Raw genomic sequence first — 9,835 nt, 5'->3', positions numbered from 1 at the left:
GGGTTATCAACCCCATCGAAAACCTATTCGGCATAGAAGTCATTTAATGTAACTGCAAAAGAATGCTCTTTGCTCCACAAACAACCTAAAATTTCAGTATTAAATATGGAAAATTTTCCCTTTTGATTTCTTAATTAATGTCATGGAAGCAATAATAAACAAAAACGTTGCTATTAGTTAAGTTACAGTTGAGCCTTACCCGTTCCTATCCATCTAATTTAGTAACTGTTTCAGTTTTTTTTTTTTTTGTGCAGAACTGTTTCAGTATTTGAATCCATATATTATTTCTTTAGTTCAAATTTAAGTAGTGATATAACCCATATATTTTGGTTAAAACTAAATGTAGAGTCCAGTGTTTGGCTGAATCCTTGAGCTTACAGCAAAGTCACTGATAGGATACAAAGAAGCATGCAACAATGTTACTCTCCAGTAGCATAACAAATGAGCGCCTTCTCATGCAGTGACTGAAACATGGGAAAACACATTGAAAATTAAAGGTCTCAGGCCCCAAACATGAATCCAGATTACCAGCAGTATGAATAACATGCATTTACGCAGTCAGCAAATCACAACCGTCCGAGGAAGATTGGATGCCTCACTGCATTCAATAAGATTTAAAACACCCATTTAAGATTTGGGTCATCCAATCTTCAACAAACGGTTGCAAAGCAATGAATGTGTGAATGTGTATGATTTCCTACTGTACTGAATCCATTTCTGTTAAAGATGCAGTTTCCCATTACTAAGCATTATAAATGTTCACATGGAGAGAGACAGAGAGAGAGAGAGAGAGAGAGATCAGTTTACATAATACAAAAACTTCCTTCATGTGAGGAAGAATCGATATGAATGAATATCCATTCAATGTTACAACTAGTACATAAGACAGTGATGATTATCAAAGTAATTATGAACCCTAACACCCTCTATGAATGTCTAATATCAATTCCTGTATTGAAAAATCTAATCTTCTATCATATAACAGACCAAATGAAAAATAAAGAGGAAGAAGAAGAAAGAGATGCAGCAGCAAGAAATTCTAACTCTTACAATGGAGACGCTGTGCCAGTGGAGTGGTACATTTTGGCAAAACTCAAGCATAAGAGACGATCTCTATTATCCCCCCAACCTCCCCAACCTTTAAACCCTGCTTTATAACCAGGCTGATTCTTATAGGTGTGAACTTCCCAATTTAATTCAATGTTAGAAACTGTATCAGGCTCTTCAACATTAATGTTCACCATGCCATTATCAATGCAAGCCTTATTCTCCTCCTGACCTTGATGCAAACCACATCTCCCAAAATGAACGGCGCTGGTCCTAGGACCTCGTAACGTGTAAACGGGACTGCCAAATGAAGGATAAACAGTTGCCCACATTGTGATATCCCAATTATAGTCATCAAAGAAACAAAACTCTCTCGCCTTATTGTGTATTTTCTTCCAAACAGTTCGATTGAAAGAGTAACCAACATTCCCCATTCTCTCAGCAATCAAAGTTGCCCAACCTTCGCCTCTTGAGTTCACATCAGAAGGTGCTAAATTAGCAGCATAACAATCAGGACACTTTTTAGGCTTCAGTGAAATTAGAACCTGTAGATTGCGATACGCATTGGGAAATATAAAGTGGTCTTCTTCAATGAAAAGAATATGACCAGAATGATCCCTTGTCTCTCTCAACCCATTCCATACCGTGTTCATCATCCACCACCAATGATGCTTCAGTGATACAATCTTTGGCAAGCGGTGGTTTCCATACTGATCAGGATTTCCCTCACAATGTTTTTCTCCAGCATCATCTTTCTCCTTGCAGTCATTAGCTGAGACCCCGGGAAAACTATCAGAAAACAGATGGGGCGAATAAGTAGCATAGATCTGTTTAACTTGGCAAAACTTGATACCATCAATGATCTTGTTCATCTCCTCAATGTACCCATCATGACTAACAATTAGCAAGGTCTCACTAATCCCCACCACCTGCGAAAGGCTCTCAACAACCACTTTCAGATACTGAGGCCGGTTGTGAACATACAAAACTACAACAATACGATCCTTCGCGAGAGTTGGATACAAATCTAATCCAGCTTTTATATCAGAAAGTTTTTGCTTCTTTTGTTCTGCAGCACAAATGGTAACCAGCAAACATTAGACATTTCAAACTTCATGTCATGATGGTATGCATCAGCATTGTCTATCATATCATGAGTCCCAATTGGTGTTGAATTTGATGCAAGGAGAAATATCAGAAGCAAAACCCCACATAAAGTAACAAACACCACAGATAACAGACGGCACAGAGCCACATCTCTAAGCCTAAGCCGGGGTTTCTTGGAAACAGCCATAATAGTGGAACTAACCATACTGATATAACACACAAAGCATCAAAGAGATTCTAAAAATTCATTCACAAATTACATCAAACACAAACTACAGAAGCAAATTGACAACAAGGCATGAACTAAAAGTCAAAAATTGATACAACAGAGAAAGAAAATAAATAAATAAAAAGAGTTTTGAGGACCAAAACCTATTATGGTAGCTTTGATGTTGAGATTGAAGAAGCCACAGCGAAAACCCACTTCTAGTTGGAGCTAAAGAACAAAATTTTGCACTTCCCCCAGCACGTGGAAGTAGAATCAGGCACAGAACCCAAGGTAGTGCCCGTGTGAGAAACAATGGATCAAAAATGGAGGGGGGAAAGAAGGGGCGTGGAATTGGGGTGCAGAAGAGATCGAAAAGGTGAAGACGTGGAAGAGCAAAAGAAGGGTTGTTTTGGAATCAGACGTAGAAAACACGACAGAAAGAGAGGTTTGAACTGCAGGCATTGACATGATGAGTGAGGCGTTGGAAAAACCAAAGATTTGTGTCCGTCGGATCGGGTCGGATCGGGTCGGGTATGGTGGCTGTTGGATGCTATTAGAAGCAAAGTCAGTCAAGGGAAGATGACAATTTAACGAGTAATCATAGCAAACGGTCAATTTTGGACTTGCAAAATTCATGGTTCGTGCTTCACACGGCGTATACTTTTATTAGTTTATGTGCTTCGATAATTATAAGCAATTTCTTTTTTCTTTTTTACAGACAACCTTAACTTCTTTCATTTATAATCAAATGCCCTTTTAAAAAAAAAATTATCAGATTACTCTCATTTTATTCTTCCTCCTTTATAGCTCTTTGTACTTGTTCTTCTCTAAGAAGTCTCTCCTTCCACTTGTGTTTGCCCATTAGTCACTAAAGTACTTTCTTGGAGATATAAAATAGGTTAAATAGTTAAGAAAAAAAAATCATAATTTTAATTTTTTCTTCTAACAATATTAACAATTAACATTTGTTGGTATAAAAAAAAACTAAAATAATTTCTTTATACACACTCCTCGATAGGAGTAAAAATAGACTAAAGTTAGATCTTATAATATTTAACTAATTTAATCTTTAATTACATGTTGACTCTTATTTTTATACTTGCCATAAATTTTGGTTTTCAGGTCTAGTTTAAAAAGTCTGATTTTATCATAAAAATATAAGGGTCTATTTTCATAATAAAGCTTACAAAGTTTTTTTTTACACTCTAAAAAAACTCATGGAGCAATCCCTCTCTTTCATCATGGAAAGGATAATCTAGAATATATTTAAAAGAAGGCATTGCTTACGTTTTTTTGAAGCAAAAAGTTACCTTAACAAACATATGGACGGGCATAGTAGTTCTAATGAATTGGAAGGACTTCAACATAAAATTACTTAAATTCTTTGTATGATTAATAATGTTACAAGATAGATTGAATAAATTAGTCATCTTATTCATTAAGAATGAAATATTAAAAATACTTGATTCTAAAACTTTGATTAATGACTTCACATCTTCAAAAGTTAGAAGATTTTAAGAAGATGGTGTTGACCTTGTACTTATTGTTCTTTAAAATTGTGTTTTTTCAAGAATACTTTGCTTTGTTAATATTACTATTGTTACTCTTTTTTTTTCATGATCCTTACCAAGACACCTCCATTCGCCCACCCCCATCTTTCATCACATCAAGAAATCATAGGACTCATTTCTTCATATGAATTGATATCTACACAACCAATTCTCGGTCCAACAAGACTCACAAATTGATAAAGAGTAAGAGTAAAGTACCAAATTAGTCCATCACTTTTGGAGGCGCTATCAATTTGGTTCGTGAGATTTAAAAAATATCAAAATGATCCTCGACTTTACATTCTATTTGCCAGTTAGTCTCTGTTGTTAGTAGTCTCCTAACACCGTTAGTAAATGTGTGATGTGGCACGTTAAGTGCCACCTGGACGCACATGTGGCAAGCATAATTGGGAAATAAGCAATGCCACGTCATAGGGACTAATATGACATAATTTTAAATGTTATAGTGGAAAATGAAGAGTCAATTTTTGTATATAGTGTCAAATTGATCTCTAATAGTTTTCAGTCTAATTGAAAATGTGATGAATTCTCTCTCATCATTTTATCCCTCCTATGGTTGAAGGATAGCGTTCATGTGCTAGGTCCACGTTGATCATCGCTCTCCCAGTGGTGGTGGTTGTCGTTCTTCGTCACCCTTCACTATTCATTGACACAATTAGTACTTTTGTGTGTTCCACGTCGATCATCGTCACCCTCTAGTGTTGATTGACGCAATCGATGCTTTCCAGTAGAGGTAAGGGTTTTGTTTTTCATTGCATTTGGTCTTCTTGTGTTGAACCAGCATAGTTGAACCGACACTATATCATTCAAACGCGTTGTTGTTTGCGTTTAAACCATTGGAGTAGTTTTTTAGAGTGAAGGGTTTGGGATTTTGGTTTAAGAGGTTATTGAGAATAGCGTAGTGGTGTAGTGTGAGATGTGAAGTTTTTGAGATAAGGAAGTGTTATCTGTTTGAGATGTGTGTGTTCCAATAATGAATGAGAGGGGCTTTAGGGGTGAATGGGTTGATTTGTTGAGGTGTTATTCTTACTTGTCAAACTTGCATTCATGATTTGTAACTTTATTTTTCCTATGTTTGTTTTAGTTTACAATTTGTTTTGTTTTTGCTCTCTATTAGTGTTTGCATTCTGTTTAGCTAATTTTTGTTTTATTCGCGTGTTGCGTTGTGTTCTCTATTTGTTGTGCCTTGGTTATATAGGATGTGGGAAATAACCTTAGTACTACACCATGCATGGAGGTACCTTTACCAGGAATGAAGCTGATGGAAAATTGGAGTATGTTGGTGGGGAGTTAGATGTGTGGGATAAGATAGAAACTAATTATTTAAATTTCTTTCTTCTAACCAATCTGGTCAAGCATTGTAGAAAATATAACAATGTGGGTGACATTCACTATGTTATGGATAAGGAAGTGGATTTGGAAGAGGGTTTGTGTGTATGTGAAACAAATTTTGATATTCGGGATATGGTCATCACTGCAAGGAACAATGGAGATGAGGTAGAGTTGTACTATGACCACAAGGTTGATGAATAACCTATCCTATTTGAAGTCGATGTACCTAAAGATGGTTTAGGTAATCTGAATCCAATTCCAGAAGTTGAGGAAGAAGGAAATAAAGATGATGGTGATGGTGATGTGGGTAATGATGACAGTAATGGAGTGGATGTAAACACCAATGGTGAGGAGTAGGAAGACATTGCTAGTGAGGAGCATGATGACATTGATGGTGATGAGGATGTAGATGTTGATGTGAGGGTAGGCCGTGAATGGTGGAGTGATATTCCAGAATACAATGATGAAGTCCAACAGGATGAAGCTAAACCAGTTGGTTATGAATCTGAAAAGTTAGATAGCCCGAGAAGTTTTGATGATGAAGGTGGATTTGAAAAAGAAGTCTTCCCTCAATTCAATGAATGCGGCAAGTTTGGTAATGTGCATTTGGAGGTGGGAATGGAATTCAGTAACCTAGAAATATTTAAGGAAGCAGTTAGGGATTACACCATTGAGTTGGGCAGGGATATTAAATGGAAGAAAAATGATGCTATTATCACAAAGAGGAAGACCAAAGAAGATGAGAAGAAAGGATACTGATGAAGAGCCAATTTCAGGGAAGAAACTGAAGAGACAACTGGCTGAATGGACATGTTCCAGATGTGGGTTGAAGGGTCATAATAAGAGAGGATGAAAAATGTTGTTGTTAATGAACAAGATGAACCTGCACCTGCACTTGCTGTTGTTAATCAGCATGTTGTTCATGAAGAAATCAACTTATCTCAACCCCCAAGTTCACAGGACATAGACTTAGACCTCTTCTTGGTATGAGTTATCTTTTACCTTGCTTTTATTTTTATTTTTTACTTTAGGAACTAATTAATTGTTTTTATATGTAGAGACCACCTGGTGTTGCAGGACAGCCACCAAGTTCACAACAACCAATGCCTAATGTTCCATTCAACATGGCTGGATCTTCTTCAAGGTATAGACCACCTCCAATTTGGCCAAACTACAATATTTCGATTCTTAATCCATCAACATCCCAACAACAACCATCCATGTGCTTCATTCCCACGCCAAGATTTCCTCATCAAGGACCAATAAACAATTGAAGTTTAAGAATATAGAACACGGACCATCATGCTTGTTCTGTATTTTGTTGGTGCCTTTAAAGACCAAAAACAATTGAATTTGGTGCCATTAAATTTGGTTTGTTGTTTTGTTTAAGATGGACACAATTAGTGCCATTAAATTTGGTATCATGTTTTGTTTAAAATTGACACACTTGGTGTCATTACTTTGCTAATATTAAGGTTGGATATAAGGATGTGTCATGTTAAAATTGACCATAATACTTGGTGTCATTACTTTGCTTATGTTATGCTTCCAACTTTGTCATGACTCTACTCCATTTTCATTGTGTATTTTCATTGTACATTATTGTTTTCTTTTGGATAACAAATACTAAAATCATAGGTAATCAAATATAATGACAAAATCGAATACAACGATAACACAGTATGTCATGATTTCATAAAATTCAAAACATGAAACACTACTACAATGGCTAACAAATTATAATATCATATTATCTACTTATGATTACATGATAAAATTAAAAATACCACCACTACAAACCCTACAACTACACAATATGTTAACATCCTAACTTCTCTTTGCAGAATCTCCAGTCTCAACCTTAGACCAAAGTTTGATATTGGTTCTATTCTACCTATTTCAGTTGCACCAACATCAATGTCTTCATCAACCCACGAAAAGAAATTACATCGATCTGCATCTTGCTGCACAACACAAAATACCCATGTTCAATCTTGCACAAAAATTAGAATACAAAAAACACCATTAACATTACTTACTTGTGGTAATGGACAAGCATAAAACAGTCTCCCATTATTCCTTGCCGTCCTTGTTGTTTGAATGGTAGCTCTTCTATGACAATAGCAAAGACAGTTTGACGTGGCATTCCCCCTTGTGCTTGAATTAACAGACATGGTAGACCACAAAATAATAGAAGAAGAACTACAAAGATGGAGAAAAATGAATAGAAAAAGAATAAGAATTGGATGAGAGTATGGGTAGGAGGAAAAATGGAATGAAAGTGTGAATGTTAAAGTAGCCATTAGGGTTTTAACATTTTGGAGAAAAAAAGATCACCTAAATTATGTCATTTTAGTCCCTTTAATGTCAATTTAGTCCCTCCTTACGTGGCAAGTAGAAGAAACTGATGTGGAAGTTCCACGTGTTCGTCCAGGTGGCACTTAACGTGCCACATCACACATTTACTAACGGTGTTAAGAGACTACTAACGGCAGGGACTAACGTGGCAAACAGAATGTAAAGTCGAGGATCATTTTGACATTTTTTAAATCTCAGGGACCAAATTGACAGCGCCTCCAAAAGTGAGGGACTAATTTAGTACTTTACTCTAAAGAGTAATGTTATATCTTTCTACAAATTCTCCTACTATCTTTTATAGTAAGTTTTAAATGTGTTTTATACTTCCAAAGACTTTATATAATTTTACTTTTTCATTCAATTCTTATAATTAAAGGTAGTAGGAGAAATTGTAGGAAGATGAAGTAGAAGGATATATCCTTACTCATCGACAAAAACGAACTATCTGGGGATAGTCATGTTCCACTTCGGCCTCAATGCAATGGATGAAAATTAGCGTAGAACTCCATCTAAAATGCACCAACCATTTGCTAAATTCACCTCCTTCATATAATTTTATTTGATTTTTTTTTCTCAACATTCTCTCTTTGCCAAAACTAAATTTTGGAAAGTATTAAAATTTTAATACTTTTGAAAACTACTTTTCAAAATCTTTACAATGCTTTAGAACTGATTTTTCGAAAGCAAAAATAGGGGTTGTATGAATTTAATAATAAAGACATGAAGTAGAACTCCCAAAATGTTGTCATCTCAAAGTTTGCCCTTTACAATCCCTCTAAGAACTAGCTCTCTTTCTATTACATAGGTGTCATCTCATAACACAATGAGAGAGGAGTTATAAGGTTGGCTTGGTGGTGAAAAGAGAAGGGAGGGAGAAAGGTCGTGGGTATGAATCCCTCCGCAAACAACTAACATTGACTAATCAAAATAAAAAATTGGGCACGATGGCAATGTTGACAACAGAGGGGTACTCAATGATGGTGTACTACAAGAAAAGGTTCATCAAAGATGGAGGTATAGGGGGGGGGGAGTGATTGTGCTGGAAGTAGAAGGGACATATCTTGGTGGCAAAGTTAATAACGCAGGATTGATGATAGAGTAATACATGTGGCAATTGAGGGGTGCATAAGAAAGGAGTGTCATAGAGGGAAAATGCTTTGAGAGTGTAGAAGGTGGATTCAACCATAGTGTTGAGTGAGTCCTGCTTTGTGTCTCTCATGATAGACTCATACAATTCTTATTTTTGCTTCTAAAAAGTAAAATCTTGAAAGCTTTATAACACTTTTGGGAAGTAGTTTTTTGGAATCATTGTATCAATTTCAATAAAATAGTTTCTATAAATATTAACATTTTAATTTTTAAAAATTTAGTTTCTAGAAAGGGGTAATTTTGGGGGGAACCGAAAATTCATAAAGGATGTATATTTAAAAAAAAAAAGCGACGTGCATTTAGAAATTCTGTCCATGGCAGGCAATAAATTCCTACACCCCCACGTTTAAAACAAAGTTAGAAGCCCCAAAATACCCTCATAATTGACGTGAGCTAGTGATTATGATTTGAGTGTGGTAAGAATATGAGAGAAGAAAAAACAAGACTTGGCGATGTGTAGCGCAGCTCTCAAAACACCAATTGAAAACAATCCAACTTGAACCATTTTGAAATGAGTGGAACATTTTGGAACAACATACAAGGAAATTTTAACTGTCTTCGGAACAAACAAAAAAAGTTATTTTAGAAAAAGCAAATGTTTTCCAAAAATAGTAGTCTGAAATGTATTTTTCAATTCAAAAATGTCTCTCGAACATGCAATCTGGAGCGTTGCAAAATTAATTCTGGAATTAGTATTCTGGAGTATAATACATATGTTTTGGTTAAGCAATCCATAAACTCGCACCCTATTTGCATTTCAGATTTCTTGATTTGGTATAATTATCAGATTGAAAAAAAAATCATGAACTTACTAGAAACTTCACCAACAAAGGAGGGGAGGCTTCAATGACTTCACATGCTTCTTGTAGCTGTTGGAGAGATTCAGAGTCACGAAGGGAGAGAGGGGCGAAGGCACCGCATGTGAAGGAGGCTTAGAGAAGGCAATTCGGGGATTTTGAAAGATAAAATTGCAAAGGGGTGCAGGATAAAAATTGTGAGGTACAGGAAGTAACAGCCTCATATTCACATAAAACAGGTTGCTTGAGTTCGGGAGAGGAAGAGA

The 9,835-nt window shown here is 35.9% G+C and overlaps 1 pseudogene; it reads right to left on the bottom strand.

Annotated features, from left to right (window-relative positions):
- Positions 1–802: 802 nt before the first annotated feature.
- Positions 803–2,909, bottom strand: LOC106797819 (alpha-1,6-mannosyl-glycoprotein 2-beta-N-acetylglucosaminyltransferase-like; annotated as a pseudogene).
- Positions 2,910–9,835: the final 6,926 nt, after the last annotated feature.

The sequence above is a fragment of the Glycine max genome, chromosome 20 (genome assembly GCF_000004515.6).
Source record: "Glycine max cultivar Williams 82 chromosome 20, Glycine_max_v4.0, whole genome shotgun sequence".
Lineage (NCBI taxonomy): Eukaryota > Viridiplantae > Streptophyta > Magnoliopsida > Fabales > Fabaceae > Glycine > Glycine max.
The sequence above is the reverse complement of the archived record's forward strand: the minus strand, read 5'-3'. Positions and strand labels throughout refer to the sequence as shown.